The sequence below is a fragment of the Pleurodeles waltl genome, chromosome 7 (genome assembly GCF_031143425.1).
Source record: "Pleurodeles waltl isolate 20211129_DDA chromosome 7, aPleWal1.hap1.20221129, whole genome shotgun sequence".
Taxonomy (NCBI): Eukaryota; Metazoa; Chordata; class Amphibia; order Caudata; family Salamandridae; genus Pleurodeles; species Pleurodeles waltl.
The window spans coordinates 1,198,082,956-1,198,108,647 of NC_090446.1; positions in this window are offsets into that span (position 1 = coordinate 1,198,082,956).

A 25,692-nucleotide genomic window follows, 5' to 3' on the forward strand; every position below is an offset into this window, starting at 1 on the left:
CCTCGCCAGCAGGGGGTCAGGGAGGCTTCCAAGATATTTTAATAGCTTGAGGTAAATTTAGCTCTTTCGCTGCTTGAATAGTTTAAGGGCCCAAGGGGCTCCCAACTGCTCTGTGATACAATGTAACTTCATTAAATTTAACCTTGACTTCTGCATTGTGTCAGACACAGTACATCACACAATGGACTCATTCTGCAGCCTGTGTTATCAGAGTACAACATCTAATCAGCCTAAGGAGGGGTACTGTGCACTGTGCTTGAACGCAAGAATTACACTATTGTATGCAGCTCGGAAAATTCCAGTTCTTAAAACTGGAAACAGAATGAGCTTGGTGGCAAAGAGTAATCATGAAGAGAGCGCATGTACTCCTAGCCCAAGCGAACCTGTAATTGGAGACATGGATATGATGCCCTTGAGAGGTGAATGTAGTGAGAAAGAAATGCACAACTCTGTTAAGAAACGACTCCGATTACACCCAGTAATCTCAGTCAGAGGTTTACTTGGAGAAATACAACCTGGTGTCCAACCGTCCCAGAGGTTGCTCGCAAACTGCCACCTCTGGAATGGTGAACGCTTTCCATTCTAGATGACATAACAAAGTAACAAACAACAAAATAAAAATAAGCAATAAAATAACATTTGTAACAAGTTTCTTGACTAACATATACCACTCAAATAAACATTAAGTGCATTATCTAACATAATCTTTCAAATAAGAAGGTGGCTTTCTAATCCTTCTTCCCGAAACAGGCCCACTCCTGCACACCGCTCTGATCCTCGAAATTACTAAGCAGAGCATCGCTACACACTCTGTGATACAAACGAAGAGGAGACGTGAAGCAGAGCATTTTAATATGACCACTATAGATGGGGAGGACTCAGTTCTGGCAAAAATATCCAAACCAGCCCCCCAATGCAGGAGGAGGTGACAGGGATGGTACTATGAGGCCTTGGCTGGGCTTCCTGGTCTGAAAGCAGTCTTCTGCAACCTACCAGGAAATGTCGGACTAACAGAATGGTCAGCTGACCCTGACTACCGAGTAGAGTTGATAAACTCAGAGGTATCATGTAGGGACCTCCAGGGCCGGACTGGGGAAACAGAAGCAGCCTAGGCAAAAATGCTCAAACCAGACCATCTCCTTTCATCTCCTTGTGCAATATCTCTTTCCATCCACCCATTCTCCTTCTCTACTTCTCTTCTTGGTTCTTCCTCTCTGATCACTTTCTATTTCCCCTACCTTCCACTCTCTCTCTCTTTCATGGTTCCCGTGCTTGCTGTAATGAACCTCAGGAGTGGGGGAAATTGACAGAGGCACCAGGAGTGGCCCCCTGCCCTAAAAACTTCCAGTGGCTCCAGCCCACCATGAAAATGCCCAGTGGAATAAAAGACCTGCCTGGCCCTGGGCACCTCTAGCTCTTACTGTGAAGCAGGATTCATGCTACTTGTAGCCCTGTCAAAGAGGATAACAAGAGTGCCAGAAAGTGACTTAGGGCGTGTTTTAGAGTTTGGCTGACAGGTTACTCCATCCCAAATGTGCCAGGTATACTGTCTGCCTCATTACAAGGGCATTGTATCCAGGACCACTGACATTATGCAATTTTGTGGCAGCAGCTTTTTCAGCATTACTATGAATCTGCCAAATGTGCCACATAATCCATCATCTTCTGCACAATCTGCAGATTTCAGCAAAAAAAAATGTAATACCGCGAACAGATCAAAAGTTACTAAAAACAAAGCACTACGCGTTGCAGAGCAGTGGAAGATCCTTCACAAACTTAGACTGGTCACCTTCTTGTTGTTTATTTCTGTATATGGGTGTCAAAGTGGTACTAAAAAAAACCTTTGCCAGAAAGTGATCACTTTCGTAATAATGCAAACTAATGAGGTGATACGAATAAAAAAAACGTGTTGCATTACGCCCCATAACTACAAGTAACATTACTGTAGTACTTCTAGCTTACTAGTGGAATACAGAAGTATGTCAGAAGTACCACAAGAGTCGCAGTAACATATTTGTGACTAGGGTGTTCATATGTTTAAAGTGATTCTTTCTGTATTTCTTTTCAACCACAAAAGGGAGAAGGTACACTGACCTCAACCTGCAGCTAACGCAAGCAGGCTATCTGGTCGTGTTTTCAACCAGTAGAAACGTGTCCTAGCCATGTGCTCGATTCAGTGGTGGCCACACCGGCTCACTGAAATATTATTAAGTGGGGACACTAAGAAAAGCTCGAGCCTGGCTCATACCAAAGGCGTGTCTTTGGCTGCTCACCCCTTGGTCCCTAGGTCTTCTGAGCCAAACAACATCCGGGCTGAAACAACATCCGGGATGCATTCTTGGCCTGTTGCAACCTCTTACCCCACAATGCACTGCAGAAAACAATTGAATATCGGAATCCGCATAAGAACAGCTGGTTTATATGCTGTTCTTGGTCATCACCCCTGACTAGAAAATATGTGCCATCTAGAAGCTGTAGACATGCTGCACGCCACAGATGTGTGTCGTGAAACGCTTACCACCCCAGAAATTAGGGGACCTCTGTAGTCCCTTTTTCCAGAAGTCATTTATTGCTTTCACTGAGGTACTTATCTTATTACTACACAGAACATACATGCAATTTAAGGTAATGTCTTCTGTTAAGTTTACAAACATTCATGTAACAAAAACTGATTTTCTTTTGTTGCATTTCACATTTTGAGACTGTCTGAATCCCGGAAACTCCACTATGTGTAGTGTGTGAACTTAGGCAAAGCGCTTCACTTCACAGTGCCTCCTTTACCTTCTCTGATACTTTTGGAAGCTGGGGTCACTGTGGTCAGATCGCTATTTAGAGATGATACTCACACAACGTTCCTCCATCTATACACCAGTGACATGGGTCATGAGTATAGTCCACATCACACATTGCCTGTAGACGAGTTTAATGTTTAGAAGATATTAATTTCAAAACATTTCACTATACACAGTAATACAATATAATGCATTAATTTGAAAGCGCACATGTTAAAAAAATAAGCCATTTTTAAATTAAAAGAGTTAGCATAATTTCATATGACCTCATTCTCATCCTGCCAGGTGGTCATGGCCACACACTTCCCTGTGTGAGGGACGTGGCCATTTGTTGTCGTGTTTCTCTTTGGGGCCAGGATGTACCACCCCTCGATATGCTCAGGAGCCGTCTCTGTCCTTCCCCTCGTGGACCTGTGGACCCACACATTCTGATTCTGTTGGGTGTCCGCTGCTCAAGCATGGAGTGTCCGAAGAGAAGGAGTTTATCACTTTAGGCCTTTTCCTGAATATGGTCTGCCATAGCAAGGAGAAACATCTTCTTTCCCATCTCTCATTCATACTCTACAAAAGGAGGTCCGAAACATCTACGTCTATTCAGACTTGTCAAGTTACCTAGATCCATGCGTGATGTGCTGCTTTAGTTCATGTTTTTTCTTTGAATTCTGTGTCTTGTAGTCTTGTTTGTTCCATTATAAAACAGAAGTGCATGCCCAACGATTCAAAGGGGAAAAAAACGGACTGGTACAACACATCACGCATGGACCTGGGAAACCTGGCAGTAATGCCCCTTACTGCGGAATCTACACGCACGCTTTGCACTTTTAGAGACGTCCCAAGATTTCCTGTGTAGTTTCTCCATCTGCTGGCAATTTGAAGAATGGCATACACTATTGCGTTTTTTAAATCAAATTATTTCTCGTGCAATCTTCACCCCGTTTGCCACATGGAATACAACAGCAGGCCAACGACTGAAGTAAAATATTTAAAACCCAAATAGAACATATATTAATTATGATGAGCGAGTAAACAGAATTTACTTGCAAAAGTTTGGTATCAGTAACTTCAATATTTGGAATTTCAAAAAGTTTAGTCGAGTTGGCCGAGCAGAGATTTAAAACTTGGAATTTGTAATGAACAGAAAGAAAAAGCATTGGAGCAACACAGCGCTTGTTTCAGATCGTACATTAAGCCATAAAGAAGGCAAGGTAGATTTTACCTCCAGATGTCAAATTAACGAGGCTCCAGATTTGAGGACTCAATCTGTTCGCAGATTTGAGACTTAATACATAGCTCACCTTTCCCGTCAGCCTCTCTCACATTTTAACCATCAGCTATCACATCGTATATCATTATATATCGGATAGGGCTGTGCACACCAAGATCACCCTTTCCAAAGCACCAGGACCGTATTGCCAGCGTCCTGCAAATATATCAGGATGATTTTGGATAGTTTGGATGGGAGGAAGGGTGTGTGTGTGTGGGGGTGTGGGGGGGGGGGGAGTGGGAGGAGCTCTTCTGCCCTTATTCTCCATCACCTATCACGGCCTCCCCTATGGTCCCCCTACAAAGACTCAATGGAGCGGGCCTGCGGGGGAGGGCGCTGAGTTGGTTTGAATCATTCCTGCTGATGAGGGCCCAAGCTGTCCACCTTTGACCCCTCCAGTCAGCCTATCGAGATCTGTGCTATGGTGTTCCCCAGGGCTCTTCTCTGGGCCCGAAGATATTCAGGCCCGTATTTATACTCCGTTTGCGCCAAATTAGCGTCGTTTTTTTCGACGCAAATTCGGCGCAAAACTAACGCCATATTTATACTTTGGCGTTAGACGCGTCTAGCGCCAAAGTATGGGCAAATAGCGTAATTTTTTTGCGTGAACGCCTTCCTTGTGTTAATGAGATGCAAGGAAGGCGTTCCCGTCTAAAAAAATGACGGCGACGCAAATGCGTCGTATTTATACTCCTGGGCAAAAATCACGCCCGGGAGGTGGCGGGTCAAAAAACCCCGCATTTGCGCCACTATTTAACGCCTGGGTCAGGGTAGGCGTTAAGGGGCCTGTGGGCTCAAAATGAGCCCACAGGTGCCCTCCCCTGCCCCCAGGGACCCCCCCTGCCACCCCTCCCCACCCCAGGAGGACACCCAAGGATGGAGGGACCCACCCCAGGGACATTCAGGTAAGTTCAGGTAAGTATAATTTTTTATATTTTTTAATTTTTTTTGGGTGGCATAGGGGGGCCTTATTTGTGCCCCCCTACATGCCACTATGCCCAATGACCATGCCCAGGGGACATAAGTCCCCTGGGCATGGCCATTGGGCAAGGGGGCATGACTCCTGTCTTTACTAAGACAGGAGTCATTTAAATGGCGTCTGGGCGTCGAAAATAATGGCGCAAATCGGGTTGAGGCGATTTTTTTTGCCTCAACCTGACTTGCCCCATTTTAAGACGCCCTAACGCCATTTTCCCCCTACGCCGGCGCTGCCTGGTCTACGTGGTTTTTTTCCACGCACACCAGGCAGCGCCGGTCTGCTAGCGCCGGCTAACGCCATTCCATAAATACGGCGCCCGCATGGCGCTTCAGAATGGCGTTAGACGGCGCTAAATATTTTGACGCTAAACTGCGTTAGCGCAGTTTAGCGTCAAAAAGTATAAATATGGGCCTCAGTATTTAGGTAATGGCACTGGTGGTCGCATCACCTTTTTAGGCTTCATTTCTATTCAGAAGTCGATGATACTCGGATTATTCTGCGGCTTGAGGGTGGTCACTCATCCATCTAGACCAGTTTAAATCCGGCCTGACATCAGGAGCCCATTGGATGTATGCTAAATGTTTTAGGGTGAATACATATAAGATGGGGGTGTTTTGGAACTCCTTAATTTGGTGGCATACTTGATGGGCTCAATGTCGGGGAACCTGCCCTATGCTTAGAACCAGTGTATGCAATGTTAGTATGATCTTTAACTCTAAGTTATTTTTAGTCTCATATCAATAAACTCACCACAACATGTTTTGTGTTTTTTAAGAAAGGGGGAAGATCGCTTCCTTTATGCCAAGCTCTGTTTTGAAAACCCTGGTACAAGTACTAATTACCAGTCGCTTGGACTACAGTTACACCCTCTTCCTGGACCTTCCCTCCTATTTGAGACAACACCTCCAATTTATATAAATTTCTGCAGCTAGGCTTATTCTATATCTGCCCAGATCAGCTAGAATTTCCTGCCATCGGCCAGGTTTGCACTGGCTGCACGTTGGAAAACGTTGTACCTTTATATTTTTGTGCTATTGTCGCAAAGTGGTACATAGGGCAATGCCATCGAACTATACGAAAGGTTTGTTCGTCATAAGGAGTCCAACTAGACAACTGAGCGCTCCAGCCGCTCTCTTGGTCAATGAGCTGAGATGTCACAGAAGGCCACCAGAGGTCGGGCGATCTCGGCCACTAATTCCCAGAGGTGGAACAAACTGCCATTTGTTATTCAGGCAGAGCCTAACCACATGCTTTCCCAAAGCTTTAAAAAAAATCCATCTTCTGGTTGTAGTTTTGTTCTGTCTCTCTGTCGCCTTTGTGTTTCATGCCAGGATACCTTGGTAAGTGTGCTTTTTACAAAATCTAAAATAAAAAATAAATAAATAATGTGTCTGGAGCATGTGAAAGTGTCAGGGGCGAGGCAGCTGTCAGGAGGATCTAGAACATGGGTACTCGCAAATATTTCCCTAGGGGCTGCAAGGTACTGTCCCTGGCATGCCCAAGGGCTGTACAGATGCCAACAGTGAGAGGGGCAGGCTGATGAAAGGTGGCATAGGGGGACGTGAAGCAGATGCATGGTATGGACAACAAACTGAGCCTTCATGTGACTCCTGTCTGCCACCAGTGCTCTATTTGCATACACCAAGAATTAAAGTCAAAGAAATAACTTCATATGTAAAACTTGAGAGGGAAAACCTGGTATTAGTCTCGGCTTCCCCCACTTGACCAAATTGTGTGATCTTAGGCAATTGGTTAATTTCAGTTTGCCTCCTTTTTCGTCTTTACCACATATGTGAGCCACCTTAAAATACATGAGTTCAGGATGTGTGCTGTACAAAGCCTTCTCTTGTGTTTTATTTAATAAACTATAATGTTGTCCTAATTATATAACAGCCAGGACTACACACAAGATGCACCTGACAAATGACTTGCCTCTTGGTTCAATAATAGTATTGTGTTCGGAATGGGGGGTGGCAGGAATGTTTCCAAGATCATGTTTGTAAACTATCACTGCTAATAAATGCCTCTCAATACAGTGGTGTAATCTGAGATACTGAGGTAAAATGCTCATGCATGTTAATAAAATAATTTTTCTGAAGTTTGCAGAGAGCTTATCATGTTTCTTCATGTTTAGTGCAAGATGTCTTTAAAACTAAAGGTGTTCCTAAAGAGACGGTGTTTAGGACACCTTCTTTTCTTCTGTACTGTTACTTTAGTTAACATGAAAATAAAGTATGCCAGTTTGGTTCAAGGCTTTGTTCCTGCTCTGTCAAGAGAACAGCAGCCCAGTGCTGCTGTTCACCAGGGGGCAACAGTTAAAGGTCAAGAGGGCCGCATGGGGCCCCCGGGCCGTCTTTGAGTATCCCAGATCTAGAATATAACATAAGCATTTTATTTGGTTACACTAAGAAAGTGAACCGATCCCTCCTTAGAGAGAAGAGCTTTCAAAGTATCTATATTATGTATCTATGATAGGTTATTAGTGAGAGATGTATCCAAAACAGTATGGGTCACAGTTGAGCTCATTGAGAAACTGTTATGATATATGACACGGAAACGTTGTACGTTTAAGTAGGATTTATTCCAAAATACAGCCCCAGCAGCAGTACACAAATAAGCTGCCATCCGTACGCCCATACCAGAAAACCGCCACCCTCGAATTCTCCCACCGCATTCCATCATAAACATTCCCTTGCTCGCATGGATTATGCAGCGCGAGCCCAGCTGTTTGCATTCCACCACCATTACAACACATCTTCCACTTTACATTTATGCAACCACTATATAAATATATTTACCAACAAAAGAAACGATGCATTACAGCACTATAGCTGTAAACAACACTATATACTATTTTTTTTTTTAACAATTGACGTAATCAATTTACACATTTGCACACATAATCACTAAGCTTTCCAGGTCTTGTGATTCTTCTACCACATCTACTAAACTTACACTAGCATGTTGTGTTGGAAAATTGACCTCATTCTGCGAATGCATGTTATTCCCAGTTACCTCATCCATAAATGATTTGGTCTTAGTCATATCAATATTTTCTCTACCCTTGTATGTTGAGACTCTGCTTAAATGCCACACTTTTCCATCCTCAAGCAGGTACAGCATTACACAACATTTTCACAACTTCTAAGGGGGGATAGAATTTTCCTTTTCTGTACTTTTTGAAACCAGGAACTTTCACCTTCATCCAATCACCCACCTGTACATTTACAACTTTGCATTTGTGTTTGGTGTCAGAGTATTTCTTTAACCAAGTTTGTGCAATTTTAATATTCCCTTTGACATCTTCAATTGTCCAGTTGTTCTTTCTTCCACCAGTCATCCATCCTTTGTTGACTTTTCTTAACGGAATCCTTCCTCTCATTATTTCGAAAGGACTATGACCCGTAGAACTGCAAAGGGTTGTCCTATATGACCAAACCGTTCTCCACACCTCTTTTTCCCAGCACAAATTCGCACTTTCTGACTACTGTATACTATTCTTCACCACCCCGTTAAAGCACTCAACAGCCCCATTACCTGCAGGATGATAGTTGGAAGTAGTCATATGTTTTATACCACGTCTCAACAAAAATGCCTTAAATTTATCAGACGCGAACTGCAGTCCATTGTCCGTAACTATGACCTTAGAAAAACCCTCTCTCAAGAAAATGTTATCCAAAAATTCAACAATTGACAAAGAATCTACTTTACTCATAATTCCAATTTCTGGCCATTTTGAGAAATGATCAATTATCACCACAATGTATTTGGACTCTCCTTCTGCATGTATAGGTCCCGTGATATCTAGACCTATCTTCTCCCAAGCCATGTCTGGACATTTAATAGGAACCAAAGGCGGTTTAAATGTAGATAGAGGGGGTTATTACAACTTTGGAGGAGGTGTTAATCTGTCCCAAAAGTGACGGCAAAGTGACGGATATACCACCAGCCGTATTACGAGTCCATTATATCCTATGGAACTTGTAATACGGCTGGTGGTATATCCGTCACTTTACCGTCACTTTTGGGACGGATTAACACCTCCTCCAAAGTTGTAATAACCCCCAAAGTCTTCTCCGATTCATTGCACAGAATACATTCTCTCACTTTCCTTTCTACAGCTATATCTATCCCTGGCCACCAATATAACTGTTTAATTTTGCTTTTGGTCTTTGATATACCTAAATGACCATCATGGCAGATATCCAATATTTTATTCCTAAGGACCTCCGGAGGAATAAGTCTACCATTACGCATTAATCTATTACACTCTATGGTCAATTCCTTTTTCACTTCCCAAAATACCCTTACGTTATCCTCTAGATTTTTTTTTATGTGGCCACCCGTCACATAACAACGTTTGAACTTTACTCAATACTGCATCTTCATTCAAAGCTTTGTTCCACTCTTCTTCTGTGGTACCCTGAATGTCTTCTACAATGTCAGCCACACAACAGTTCTCCAATTCATTCACTTCTTCATCGGTGCCGGCCAAAGGCATCCTACTCCAAAAAATCTGAGATTTTATTCTTGACTTCTGGCACTTAACGCTTCTCATACTTATAATCTAAAAGTCTTATGGATAAACAGGCAATACGTGGAGAAGCTTTAAATAAGCCATTCGTTGTCAACAGCTCATTCGTTTATGGTCACTTTGTAAGATGACATTTGCACCCCATATGAACGACCGGAAATGCTCCAAATCCCATACACATGCAAGAGCTTCTCGCTCAATAACAGAATATTTCACTTCAGTATTAGTTATTGAGCGGGAGGCAAATTAAATTACACGTTCTTTACCACACTCGTCTGCTTGTGAAAGAACCGCACCCAACCCTCTACAACTGGCATCCGTAGTGACAATGCATTGCAAATTTGGATCAAAACCTTGTAGAGCAGGTGCTCTAATAATGTTGTCTTTAATCATTTTGAACGCTGCCTCACACTCCTCAGACCACTCAAAGACACATTTTGTTTGTAACAACTGTCTAATGGGAAAAATTATGCACATATTTAGCATAATATTCAGCCAGACCTAAAAATGCTCTGACCTCATCCTTATTTGTAGGCGCTGGCAAATCTTTTATCACAGCCACTAAGCTAGTTTTAGGTTCAACACCTTTACCACTAATCTTGTGTCCTAAATAGGTGACACTCTGTTTAGCAATTTTACACTTGCTATATTCAGCCGTGAGTCCATTGTCCCTCAACAGCTGAAGAACACTGTTAACTTTAGTGTCATGGTTTGTTCTTGAATCAGCCATAATTAAGATGTCATCTTGGAAAAAAAACACATTATGTAACTTGCTAAATAATTTAAACATTAGTCTTTGGAACATAGCAGCCGCCGATGCTAATCCAAAAGGAACACTGACAAACCGATAACAACCAAATGGTGTAATAAGGGCAGTCAATCTACAGCTATCTGGATGTAACAAAATTTGGTGATGCGCTGAAGTAAGGTCGAGTGTGGTAAACCATTCCTTACCTTCAATTAGAGCCACAATTTCATTGATTTTTGGTAAAGGTAATTGGTCTACCAAAATGTTCTTATTAAGGTCTCTAAGATCCATGCATAATCTCAAGTTTCCATTAGCGTGTCTTGCCACCACCAATGGAGAAATCCAATCAAATGCTTCAACTTGCTCGATAATGCCAGCCTGTAATAACTTATCTAACTCACTAGATACTTCACTTCTAATACTTAAAGGTATGTCTCTTGCTTTATGGACAACAGGTATCGCATTTTCTTTCAACAAAATCCTATGTTGAAATATTTTTAAATTATCAATGGTACCTGAAAACACTTAGGGAAATAAATCTTTTATGGATATCTCATTTACTTCTCCACCCTGAATCACAGACACTGGTTCCGCGCTGTTTGGGCCAAGGATCATTCCCAGCGCACCTTGATCCCACCAACCTAAAACAGAAGGCCCAGACTTAGATACATACATTTTGCATTCTGCCTCATGATCCTTGAATACAAATATCAGTTTCCTGTAACCTATTAGATGTATTGGTTCACCAGTAAAACCTTTTGGTGAAATATCCGGTGTAACTAGATCTCCACCAACAACATGCCTATTTTCTTTTAACCAAACCATTTCATTTACAATTGTGTAGGGTGACCCAGAGTCTGCTGTAACAGTGATGGTAACTCCTCCCATTGATATTTCACATTTAGTTTTTTTCAGTTGACAATCAGATACAGAGGACTCAGTATCTTTTATATTAAGAACCCACATGTTCCTCTCATCACTGTCCGTGGTTGATCCTGAATCAGTGGCACTTTCTAATAATTTAATCACAGACTCCCTTTTCCTCCTGCAGACTTCAACAAAATGACCCATAATACCACAACCAGAACATTTCTGATTCCGGGCAGGACAGTTCCTATCATTTGAGCAATGTCCCAACAATCCACACCTAAACCACGTAACATTTGTCTTATAATCATCTTTCTTCTTCTTCTTGAGTTTACTGGAATTCTATTTTTTCGATTTACTGTCTGTCACACTCGAATTTTTCTTCGTCTCAGTAACCTTGTTGACAAAAGTGTTGTACTCTGCTCAGGAATCATCCTCTTTTTTGTTTCTCAGCAAAACTGCTTTTGCACATCTCCCAGTCAATTCCGCCTTTTTTGACTACCTCTATTACTTTTTGTAAAGGCGATTCCCCTTTAATCCACAAGCAATCATGTATGCTCTGGTTCGAAAGCATGCATAACTATTTGATCTCTTATGAACTCCTCATGTAAAGTACCGAATCTACATGTTAATGCCAAATTCTTCAAAGCAGAAACATATTCTTCAATTGTTTAATCTTTCTCTTGCTTTCTATGAAAAAACTTGTAACGATCAATGCCAACGCAAACAGTGGGAACATAGTATCTGTTCAAATCCTCTAAAGCATGTATGAAAACATCTCCATGTTCTCTTTGTTTTTTTTCAATTCTATTGTACGTTTTTAGACCTTGTGGCCCTAAGCAATGTAATAAAATCTTCTTCTTTTTCTCCCCTGAGAAATCATTGTCTTCATCACATGCAGAAATATAGTTTAAAAAATATTCTTGCCATTCTTGCTATTTTGTAGATGTATCACCAGTACTAGGGACAAAAGTTTGCGGTGGTGGTAAATTCAAATTATTTGATGCCATAGTATGTATTGTCCTGGGAAGTGCTTACTAAACACAGTGAATATCTCCTGTATTCTCTTATCAATTATTCTTATTATAATTTAGTTCCAGTTTTATCCAAAATTAGAATCCAGCTGAAGAATGAAAAAAATATATATATTAAAAAAAATAATAATACTCTGTAACATGCGAATTCCTCCTCTTAGGTTAGCGGTCTAGTTGTAATAATCCACGATACGGCTTCACAGGGCTCGAAACTGCAGCGCGGTTGGCGGTCTAGTTGTCAGAATCCACGATCTGACATCACATGACCTGCGGCGCTGCAGTGCGAGGAACAGCACAAGGACCACATGCGTATCGCACGTGCACAACAAATCCAATAGTGTTTAAAGACGGACGCCAATGTTGGAAATAATTCAGGAACTCCACACAGATATGAAATATCAGAGTCACTTACTCGCATCGCTCTTATTTCATCAGCTCAGGTACGTTGAATAATAAACGTCCCTGTAGATTGTCGGATGATTGTAGCTTACGAGGTCGTCGGGCTGTAAGTCACTCGTTGCCAAATTTGTTATGCTATAAGCCACGGAAACGTTGTACGTTAAAGTAGGATTTATTCCAAAAAACAGCCTCGACAGCAATACACAAATAAACTGCCGTCCGTAGGTCCATATCAGAAAACCGCCACCCTCTAATCCTCCCACCGCATTCCATCATAAACATTCCCCTGCTCGCATGGATTATGCAGCGTGAGCCCAGCTGTTTACATTCCACCACCATTACAACAGAAACAATTAAAATGCAAGATGTTTTGTGCAGAAGCACAGTGTGAGTGGCTTTAGGAAATGACATTATTAAAGATATAAATACATTATTTTCATCAGTACAATTCACTTCCATCTGGCCCTAAAGTTCTGCACCATAAAGTTAACTATTAAGGCACCAGGTCCATCTAAAGAGTCAGGGGGTTTGAAAAAGCACTCACCAAAATATTAGTTATAATGCTGCAAACTGGCCATGGATGAACCCAAGACAGCTCTATTTTTCATCTCTGTGGACACTTACCAGATGTGGCAAAGTGAAGTCCTAAGTAAGTGGCCATAATCCCCAAGTTGGGCCTAAGCAATTTATTTGAAAGAAACCCTAATTTTCAAATTTTGCTTGGTCTCCAAGCCATTACTTAGGCTTCTGAATGTTAATCAGAAATTTGGATTCAATACCCAACTTTTCAGATCCTGCCATGAGCAGCTCTAGCCTACTTTCAGTACAAGTGCATAAAACTGCATTGTCAGCATAAATTAATAAGGGGACATTAATAATTCCCAGTTTAGAAAAAATACACCTAATTCCTTTAAAAGCAGCATTAAAGCCGTTGTTACAACCATTAAAAAGAAGCTACAGTGCAACGTAGCCTAATACATTTTACAATGCTGAAATCCTTTAGATTTAGGGCATAATAAACACAAGCCACCCTGCTTCGATGTAGTAGCCCAACTGATTCTATGAGGCCATAGTCAAAATCCCTTCCTTTACTTCCGTCCATTCATTTCATGCTATCCAATCTATGATATCAATTTTCAGAAACCTTGAGCATCTCTTTTTCGGAAAGAACTACTGAAGATCTTTCCAATATCTTTCATGGAAATCTTTACATTAGCTTTTACTGCCTTCTAGGCCATCTGCAGGGTTTCTATTCCCTGGGTATTAGAAAATCCAGTCATTAACAACAAAACCATATAAGTAGCTCTGCACTCTGTCACACCATTGGTGTTTCCTAGTGAAGTCACTAATATAATGTTTTCTGCATCTTTTTAGAATTATTGTTATGCAGAAGGACTTGACCTGATTATATGGTAGTTTTGCCACATATATAGTATTTTTCCTTGGGATTAAATCCTAGAACCTAAGAGAGGGATTCAGAATTGCTAGACAAAAAATTGGGAATGACAATATCCTTTCCAAGAGACACTCTAGAGACAGTATCTATTTCAAAAGGCACTCACTTAAATGGTTTTAACTTTGAGGAGAACTCCACCTCCTAGTGAAACAATAATGTACAGAAAACATACCATAGGCAGTTGAACAGAGAATATTATTTTTACTGGGACTGTAAATGACCTACAACAAAGGAAGTTACTAGTGCTTTTATCAGCCTTTTTGCTTTTTCTTCTCTCACAATTTTTGAGACCTTTCCTGCTATTAAATTGAACATTCATAAACAAAATACTAAATATTGAATTGCTTTATAGCATTTAAGAGGTAAACTTTACTCTACAGCTCAATGGTAATGACTTTATCATCCTCAAAGGGGAAAAATTGATCCCTCTGGTCTTTCTATCCTGGACCTTGTGTGGTGTCTTACCCAGATTTCTACAGCAGATGAAATGAGCCTCAGAGGTATCTTAAAATCTTAGAGATTAATATTCACTACATGATGACTTCAATCAATCAGTAGATTTGTAGAGCGCTTTTTGTCACCAGTGAGAGTATTCAGGCACTGGTAGGGTCCAGTTGATTAGCCAGATTGCCAAGCCTTTAGTGACTTTTGGAACTCTGGAAGAGATGTGGAGGTCTGAGGTGAAAGGATAGCTCATTCCACGACTTCATTGCTAGGTAGGAGAAGGAGTGATCTCCACATCTGCTACATTGGATGTGAGGGCTGAGAGTTAGAGAAAGGTCAGTGGAGTGGAAGTGTCAGTTGGGCTAATGGAAGTTCAGGTGGTGGCTCAAGTAGGTGGTCTGCGGTTGTGTATGGCCTTGTATGCGTGGCTCAGGAGCTTGAACTGGCATCTTTTCTGTACAGGGAACCAGTGGAGTTCCCTCATATAGGGGGTGATGTAAGTTCATCTAGGGAGATTCAGGATGAGTCTGACTGTAGCGTTCTCTATGGTCTGTAGTCATTGGAGGTGGTGAGTTGTGATCCCTGATTAGAGTGTGTTGCGGTAGTCCACTTGGCTGGATATGAGGGCCTGGGTGATGGTACTATTTGAGCTTTGAGGTATCCATTTGAATATCTTACAAAGCATGCACAGGATGAAGGAGAAGGAGACAGAGTTGATCTGAGTCATCATGGTTAGCTGGTTGCCCAGAATAATGGTTAGGTTCCTAGCGTGGTCAGTGAGGGTAGGAGTAGGTCTGAGTTCTGAGGGCTACCAGGATGCGACTTGAGAACAACAATTTCTTCTTGCCATGAAGAACCATGGTACTCTTTCTACCCTTTTCTGAGCTAGTCTTGACTCTTGTGTCCCATTAACCCATTTCTCCATATCATCCTCATCGCCCTCCTACTCCTGGTCCATTCTCTCCTCTTCCTCCTGCTCATTCGACTGTTTGTCCTCCTAGTCTTCCATATACTCAGCCTTCTATTTCTCCTCTTCCTGATCCAGGTCCTCCCCCTCCTTGACCTCATCCCTTGTAGTCTTCCCAGATCTGCCACCTAATCATCCTCCTTCTTCTGGCTCTTGTCCTTTTCCGAACCCTCCTGGTCCTAGTACTACCCCTCAGCATCATGGTACTCTTTCTCCGTGTCTTTGTCCTCGAGTAGGACCAGTCCCCAAACTAGTCCTTGTGGTCCTCTTCCTACTCCCTCTTCTTGTCATTCTTCCTGTAATCATTATCATCATTGTCTTAGCCCTTCTCCTCCTGTCCTTCTGCACTATCTGTTCCTGTCCTCCCCCTCTTCCTCTAATCCTGGTAATTAGTCATCTAGTCTTGATATTATGCCTCAGCCTCCTAGTATTATTCTTTTCCTTTTGTTACTCATCCTGGTCAGATTCTCCTCCTCTTTCTCCTGTTCTGCCTTCTGGTCCTTCTCCTACTTTTGGTCATTCTCCCTGGTTGAACAAGTGGTAGAGGCAGAGGTCGGATGGTGCCCTGGAGTAGATGGATGACATAATGGTAGAGGTGGATTGTGTGGTAAACTTTAACCACATGGTGATTGTTCTGTTAGTGCGCACTGGAAGGTTGAGAGAGCTGAGGTTGGCGATCAAGGGTTGGGGGTCGAAGTTGTTGTATATGATGGTAGTCTGAGAGAGTTTTGCAGAGTTCTTGGGAAGGTTGGATGGTGTTCTCTGTTGATGTGAGATTGGAGTTTTCTTTGACTGTTGTGAAAAGTTATTTTTGTGTGGTTGTTTGCTGAGTCAATGTGGGTCATGATTGTTGTTCTCTTGTCTTCCTTGATTTGTCGGTGGTAGTTGCTGAGGGCTGCTTTGTGGGTGGTTCTATCGGAGGGGTTCCTGGTATATCGCCATTGTTTCTCAAGTCTGTAGTAGGTGCTCTTGTAATGTGTTGGACTGAAATGGTTTGTAATGTGTGGTGTGTTCTGCTACCATTCTTCCCCTAATTCCACTTAAATGACTGTCAAATTCATATGTGTGGAATAGAAAGGGAGGCAGTCAACTTTGGCTTACCGACCCCTCTCTCAGCCTGTGGCCATCCTTAGGTGTCTCTGAAACCATAAAACCCAAAGTCAAGGGTACTTTTTGCATGTACTAAGGCCCTGATTATGAGCAGGGTTGATGTTCCTGCACCTGTTTTTTTTGCGGATGTTGGATTACAGGACCCAATTTTACCGGGTGTTATTTCTGCAAAGAAAATTAGCCAGGCGCTTTGACTGCAGGAGCAGTCAAGCCTCTTTTCACATTTTTCTCTCTCGGGAGCATAAAATCTCTTTCGTTCCTAAGCCCTCTGCTCCTTCCAACACCCCCCGCCAACATAGAGGCTGTTGCACACATTTACCACCTGGTCAAAGCAGGTGGTAAATGTGGGAATTAATCCCCACAGTATTGGGGATACTGTGTGCTATTCTGATTGGCAAACCTGGTCCTACACAGTTATCCAACTGTTCCAAGGCATTTAACTTGTAATTTCATGGTACTGAGGTGATGTTAGCAAACCGTAATGTAAATGGTGCATGTGGAGTTTGCACCCTATCAATACTGTGAAACTCATAATTGGGGTATAAGAGGGAAAGATGAAAATCCGAATCTGCATGACTAAAGGTCCTTAACTTTTGCTCAAAAGAAGAACAACGTTCTCAGCTTTGCTTCAAACTGCCAAGATATTAGCTCCTGAACTGAAGACAATTTCTACATGGAGCAGCCGAAGCTTGAACAACTGAAGGCAATCTTTGGATGGAGCTGGCTAAGCATCAGAGTTGAAATAGACTTGGTGACAGATGGATATTTGAACCCCACACACTTATGAAACCTCGATTCACATCTCTAGAAGTTACTGAGAACTGGGACTTGCAGGCTCCTTTATTCCTGAGTTGGTGGCAATGTTCTCTCCCACTCTCATGTCAACTGATGAAAAACTACAAATGTCACACACAGTTACACTTAAGCACACGCACCCGCACACCCTTTCCCCAAACTTTACTGGCATGTACACATGAAAACAAAGGAACTAAGAAATCGAACTCTGGCTCACGTTTCTGCTCTCAGGTGGCTAAGCAATGAGGACTGTGATATCATTGATATCACAAACTGAGGTACAGAAATACACGCATATAAAAGGGTTGCACTAAGCGAACTTTGGAGAATACTGGCACATGACCTCAAACCAAATGCAGAGTTCACCAAAGGCCACTGAGAACATCATACACGAGTCGTAATATAAGATGCAATAGTGAAGCCAGTACCCAATCCATACATACTGTTGGAAATCCAAAAAATACCCTCACATCTGTTTATATGGCTGCAACCACAATACGTAGCGATAACAGTGGCTTTCCCTGGCCCAAACCAATACTTGACCTGCAAGATTGCCCCAATGAATACAACTTCCACAAAACTGCAGGTAGACATGACAACAAGCACTTCATTGAACAACCAGCCACCTTTGGATGAAAATTCATAGCAAATGCTTCATACAGTTGCGAACTTAGGGCCATATTTATACTTTTTGACGCACAACTGCGCCAACGCAGTTGTGCGTCAAAAAAGTTAACGCCGGCTAACGCCATTCCAAAGCACCATGCGGGCGCCTTATTTATGGAATGACGTTAGCCGGCGCAGCTGACTGGTGTGCGTCAAAAAAAATGACCCACGCCAGGCAGCGCCGGCGTAGGGGAAAATGGAGCTTGGGTGTCAAAAAATGGGGCAAGTCAGGGCTGAGGCAAAATATTGGCCTCAACCCGATTTGCGCCATTTTTTTTTACTCCCAACCCCCATTGAAATGACTCCTGTCTTAGCACAGACAGGAGTCATGCCCCCTTGCCCAATGGCCAGGCCATGGTCATTGGGCATAGTGGCATGTAGGGGGGCACAAATCAGGCCCCCCTATGCCACAAAAAAATAAAAAATAAATTACTTACCTGAACTTACCTTAAGTTCCCTGGGATGGGTCCCTCCATCCTTGGGTGTCCTCCTGGGGTGGGCAAGGGTGGCAGGGGGTGTCCCTGGGGGCATGGGAGGGCACCTCTGGGCTCCATCCGAGCCCACAGGTCCCTTAACACCTGCCCTGACCAGGCGCAAAAAAATGACGCAAAAGCCATTTTTGCACGGGAGTTTAAATAAGGCGCACATGCCTTGGAGTCATTTTTTAGACGGGAATGCCTACCTTGCATATCATTAACGCATGGTAGGTGTCCACGCTAAAAAATGACGCTAACTCCAAGATCTTTGGCGCTAGACCGGTCTAACGCCAAAGTATAAATATGGAGTTAGCTTTGCGTCGGATTTGCGTTAAAAAAACGACGCAATTCCGGCGCAAACAGAGTATAAATATGCCCCTTATTCTCTCTTATGCAGGTGACATATCCTAGCCTGAATGGAGGAGGGTCGCATGGTAGCCAAAATCAAGGAAGTCATATGTTGCCTTCACATTGCTTTGCCTGCATGTGTACACCTTGCAAGCTCCTAAAGATTTCAATAGAAAGTGAATGTTGTCTCATACCACATCTGTTATATGCACCTTCTCTCGAGAACAGCAATTCATCTACTATGTATTTTGTCACACCCGAACACACCTACATATGCAAACTATCATCATAAACTTCTGAAGCACAACTGCTGCCTTGCCCCTAAGATCCCAGTACGAGTATAAACAATGAAAACAATTAGCACAAATGTCATGGCGACATGAGCTAGCTTTGCAATTACGCTGATACAACAAACATATGAGCAGCAAATCCCCAGCCTGGTCGAGAAATGGGCAGCCAAGAACACGGGCTCCACCTCCTTAAACTGAGTGTCCTGAGTGTACTTCATAGAACAAAATACAGCTCTATTCTAATCACTCCCACTCCACATGCCACAGGAAGGCAACATCAAGAAACAATTCACAGTACCGAAGGCACTGCAAGGGGGAAGAGCAAAGCAGAGGGAGAGCAGACAGAAAGACGGAGGGCAAAAACTACAGCAGACGATGAGCCAAGAGCACTGTAAGGGAACAGCACGAGGGCATATAGAATGGCAGAGGTAGGGCAGAGAGCATTACAGAGGGAGGGCAGAGAGCACATAATGGGCATGGGAAAGGGAAGCAGAGGACGCCTTAGAGTGGGGAAGAGGGTATAACTGAGGGAATAAGAGGCAGAGAGCAGAGAGGAGGCAAAAAGCACACCAAAGGATACCAAAGGACACAGCAGAGGGAGCAGAGAGCACTCCAGGGGGAGGCAGAGAGCATGCCAAGGGACAGAGAAGTGGAGGCAAAGAGCACACCAGCGGATGCCAAAGGACACAGTATAGCAGGCTGTAGGCACAACAGAGGGTGCCAAAGGACACAGCAGAGGGAGCAGACAGCACTCGATAGGCAAGCAGAGAGCACTCCAGAACGGAAAAGAGAACCCGCCAGAAGGCGTCAATGGACTCAGCAGATGAGGCACACAGCACACCAGAGGGTGCCAAAGGACCCAGCGGAAGGGCCAGAGAGCACACCAAAGGGTGCCAAAGGACCCAGCGGAAGGGCCAGAGAGCACACCAGAGGGTGCCAAAGGACACAGCGGAAGGGCCAGAGAGCACACCAGAGGGTGCGAAAGGGCACATCAGAGGAGCAGAGAGCACAACAGAAGGTGCAAAATGACATAGCAGAGGATGAAAAGAACACGCCTGAGGGCGCCAAATGACACAGTAGAGGGGGCAAAAAGCAAACCAGAGGGTGCCAAAGGACACAACCAAGGATGTATGCTAATAGAGACAGCAGAGGGGGCAGAGAGCACACCCGAGGCAAAATGAGAACACTCCAGAAGGAAGAAGAGAGCACACCAGAGGATGCCAAAGGGCACAGCAGAGAAGGCACAGAACACACCAGAGGATGCCAAAGGTCACAGCAGAGGGAGCAGAGAGCATAGAGAGAGTACTCCAGAAGCCGAGAGCACACCAATGGACACGGCCGAGGACGAAAAGATCACACCAGATGGTGGCAAATAACACAACAAAGGGACAGAAAGCACCCCTGAGGGTGCCAAGGACAAAATAAAGGGGGCAGAAAGCACACCAGAAGGTGCCAAAGAATACAGCAAAGGGAGAAGAGAGCTCCACGGAGGGTGCAAAGGACATAGCAAAGGAGGCAGGGATCACACTAGAGGGTGCAAAGGACACAACAGAAGGGACAGTCAGCACACCAAATGGTGCAAAAGGAACCAGCAGAGGGGCAGAAAGCACAAGAACACAGCAGAGGGAGCAGAAAGCACACCTGAGACAAACAGATAGAACTCCAGAAAGAAACAAAGAGCACACAAGATGGTGCAAGAGGACACAGTAGAAGGAGTAGAGAGCACTCCAGGGGAAGCAGAGAGCACTCCAAAAGGTGCCAAAGGGCACGGCAGAGGAAGCAGAGAGTATTCTAGATGTTGAGAGCGCACAGAGGGTGCCAAAGGATACAGTAGAGGAAGAAAAGAGCACACCAGAGGGTGACACAACAGAGGGCAAAAAGCACATAAGAGTGTGCCAAAAGAGACAGCATAGGGGGCAGAGAGGGCACAGCAGAGGAGGCAGAGAGCACACCAGAGTGTACCAAAGGACACAAAGAGGAGGAACAGAGATCACATCAGAGGGTGCCAAAGTAGACAGCAAAGGGGGCAGAGAGCTCATCAGAGGGTGGCAAAGAACACAGCAGAAGAGGCAGAGAGCACAGCAACGGGGGCAGAGAGCACACCAGAGCAAGACAGAGCGCACCTAGGAAGGCAAAGTGTACGTAAATGTAGAAAAGTGTGCTGGCAGGGCTGTGCATTAATCGTGTCTTGCTGTGCTCAGTGCTGGCAGTAAAAACAAGCATTGGCATGGTCAATAGGTCTCACCTTTGGGACCTTATAAGTATTTAGTCATGCATCACATTAAACCTTTATCAGAAATAAACTGTGCTTGTGCATTCCTTTATACACTTGGCATTCAACTGTAATGGTCAAAACATCCCGTAGAGAGCACCACAATAAAAATAGCATTTGGAAGAAACATGGTTCGATAACCACATAGTCAGCCCCTAGAGGACATAAACACATGAAAAGAGAAGGGCAGAGAACATTTTAGTATAACCATGTATTCAACCCCCATAGAACATCGTGCATTACACATTTTCAAGCCTAGCAGGCCTGCTAGAGCAGTATTACAAACGAGACCCTTGCAACACAAACTACTCACAGCTGTAAAGCAAAAGGTCCAGCCACAAGAAAACTTTAAAAGACATTGAATGGTGGGAGAGGTTACAATTTTGTGGTCCCCCCAACCTAGTGTGGGGAGCCACAAGATGAGCTGGACAGAAAGAGCAGATCGTGCTGAACACGTTGGTGGTGGTCTCATTTTCCTAGGACCACTACAGGCTGAGTTATGGGCAAAAATGTGTTATAAAAGGAATGCCCCGCAAAGCATTATGGGGTGAGTTTCCAGAGTGCAGTGTACATTGTAGTATCAGCTCTCCTGCTGTGCTGGGGAGAACCGCTTTGAGGGTGTTTTGAGGGTTTCCCTTGTGTTCTTTCTAGTTAAAAGGCACCAGTTTGTAAAATTTTCAACTGCTAAATTTGGGAAGAATTTAGAAAAGGGCTGCAAATTTAACCAGTGCCCATGAAAAGCACTGCAAACTTCCAGTTGAGTTCAAGCTATATAAATAAATAAAAAAGAATCCCCCTCCAGCCTGCAGTCTTTGTCGGGTGCAGACACCGCAAAGAAACAGCAAGATGCCAGAGGAAGAAACAATATACCGCCACAACCGTGAAGCAGAGAGGCAAAAGAAAAAAACTAAATACAGCAAAGAAACAGCAAGATGTCAGAGGAAGAAACAATATACCGCCACAAGCATGAAACAGAGAGGCAAAAGAAAAAATCTAAATACCGCAAAGAAACAGCAAGATGCCAGAGGAAGAAACAACATACCACCACAAGCGTAAGCAGAGAGGCAAAAGAAAAAAGTAGTGCAGTGACACTAAGATATATGGCCGATTGTCCAATAATCCATGTAACAGAATCGGTCTCCAAGGCGGTAACAAAACAGCTTCAAGGCGGGACAAACCTAAAGCATTTACCGAGCAAACCAAAGGAATTTTGAAAGGCAGGCCAAGGAACGAATGAAAGTGATGCGCGTGTTGAAAGCCCACAAAAGCAGATTTCAGCATGTCGAGAAATAGCGGCTGCGCGCTGCCTGGCTTGACCTAAAAAATGGGCCTGGAAACGGGTCCCAACCAGGCCCTCCATTACTGCTCAAGACCATAGCAATAAAAAGAGTACTGGAGAGTGAAGATTAGGACATTTACCTTAATGTGAATGAAAAGGGAGAGGGCGAGCAGATGCCACTGTACTGCCGAGGGAGTGGGAGGGCGGTGATCTCCGCAAATGTTTCCTAGGCATCACCCAGCCCATTACTCTTTAAAAAATAATCTTTGTGCAGCAGCAGGTAAGGACAAAAATTGAATTTTTCCTGAATGCACAATACACTGTAGGCTTTGGTGAACACTTTTAATAATGATTGTGCTATGGTAAACAAAACAAATTTCATTGTTATTTGGAACTTAATGTTAAGTGTTAACATTGAACTCAGTGGTGCTCTTTCTAGCACCAAGAATGAAAAGTTGAGTTAGTCCTGCAAGTTCACAAACATGTGGCTTTCTCATTCCTCAGGATTTCCAACCATGTGCATAACTAATTGAGCTATCTGGCTAACACTGGAACTTGTGACTCGGGTGACTTGTGAGTCTCACCAACATCCTCTAAGGAACAATTTAGGTTTCAAATTTGTAACTTACAGATTACACACAGTGCACTGCACCAAATTAATTCACCATCTGAGTTGTATTACTATTATTGGAAACTGACACTTGCCAGGTACTCTTGTCAGCCTGTGTCTTATCCCACTGAGCTACGGTGCCAGCTGATGCACTTGTCCAGCAAATATAACCATTAACATATCTCAGTGGATCAGGGTTCCTATTAGGGAAATCTGTAGGGAACATGAAGATCACATATTCAAATCTAATTGGCACTAGAAAAGCTTTACAGGTTGATAAAGTCAGTGCCACTGAGATGGCAAAATATAACTCCTAGTAATATGCTAATTCACATGGGCATGACATGTTTTGACATGGGCGGTGCTTAAGTCTTGATTCAAAGATTGTACCTGAACAGTGAAAGCTCATAATTTGAATGCATGGCAATATTTTGATTGTATGTTTTCTATATTACATGTAGTATTGCCATTGACCCAGGATATGAGTGTTCTATAAGCCTATTAATATTGCAGGGCTTTCTGATTGTAATTATTCTCTTTATATCAATTGATGAGGTGCAGGATTCCAATCCAATTGTATTAAGCCACACAGTTAGTTTTATAGGCCATGTCTCTTATTAAGAGATCTTAGCTCTTTGACCAGGACCTTATTAGAGACTCACCTTGTTCAACCCACTTAAAGCACTAAGGGCCAGATGTATCAAGGTTCGCATTTGCGAATACCAAATAGTGTTTTTTACTGAATCGCTAACTGGGATTCGCAAAGTGTGATGTAACAACACCATCTCAGAATTTTTTGCGATTTCTTAAAATTCGCAATCACAAATAGTGAGTACCAAATAGCGATTCAGTAAAATAGCGAATCGGAATTTGGAAATCGGAAATTGCGATTTTTGTATTCTGGAGCAGGTTGATGACATCACAACCAGGAAGTGAGTCAGTGCATGCTGTTTCCAGAAGCCTGAGCGACAGGAGCAGGCAGAGAGACCCAGCACAGCACCAGGGAGGCACTCAGGAGAGTCAGCCAGAGCCAGAAAAAACTATGGCCACTGACGGGAATGGGAAGGACACTGGAGAGAGGAAGAGAAAACTGAAATTCAGTGAGCAGGAATTGGAGATGCTCAAAGAAGAGTTGGTCAAGAACCATGACCAGATATTTGACAAACAATTACTACAGGTTCCAGAAAGTGAGAAGAGTAGAATGTGGACTTTAACCTTTGTTTTTTTAAAGGTTAAAGTAACGCTATACTTAGGTTAATATGTCAAGGACAACATTTAATTTTGAACAGAGAAATTATATAGATATATTATGTATATCTATAATTATATATAAATATATATATATTTATATATATATATATTTATATATAAAACATATTAACCTAAGTATAGCGTTAGTTTAAGTAGTTTAACCTTTATGTTTCCAAAACAAATCCCCTGCTACAGACAGCTTTTACCTGTATCGAACCCCTGACTGTCACTGAGCCTATATTGAGAAATAAAGTTAATATGAGTAGAGAAGTGGGTATAGTTAACAGAATTCATTCTATGGAGAGAGTTTACTCTGTACCACACTGCTGGCATAGAGTGACACTCTCATGAGAAATACACTACAGAGTATTAAAACTGTTCTACTCAGAACAGTGTACATTCTATGCAACACTTGTCAAAAAGACAATTTGCTTTAAAGAAGCAAAGGTTCTAAAGACTATACTATCTGCAGCCTTAATACTGCGGTGAAAACTTTACAGATAAACCATCTTCTGGAGCAAAACATAGCTTATTACCAGGTGCCCACAGTCTTCTATGTTACATAGAAATTGTCATGCTGAGAAGATTCTGTCTACTAACTCAAGGCTGCTTCAATACTTAGTATATGTTAGACCTGGCATCCTTGGTGTGGATTCTCCTGACTTTGTGCCTTCAGACCTCTTATTTTGCTGACCTAGTTTTTGCTGGCTTTAGGACTCTAGACACTTAGCACTGCTGACTAATACTAAAGTACATGTACTCTCTGCTTCAAATATGGCAACATTGGTTTATCTACAATTGGCATATTTAATTTACTTATAACTCCCTACTAAATTGCACTACCTGTGCTAAGGGGCTGTAAATTGAATGATATTAGTGAGCCTACAGCACTCACGCTGCCATCCACTTAAGTAGCCCTTCAACATGTCTCAGGCCTGCCATTGCAGAGCCTGTGTGTGTGCAGTTTTAAACTGCCATGTCGACCTGGCAAGTTAACCCACTTGCCAGGCCCAAACCTTACTTTTTAATATATATATATGTAAGTCAACCCAAAGGCAGGTCCTGGACAGCCTAAGGGCAGGGTGCAGTGTATTTAAAAATGTAGGACGTG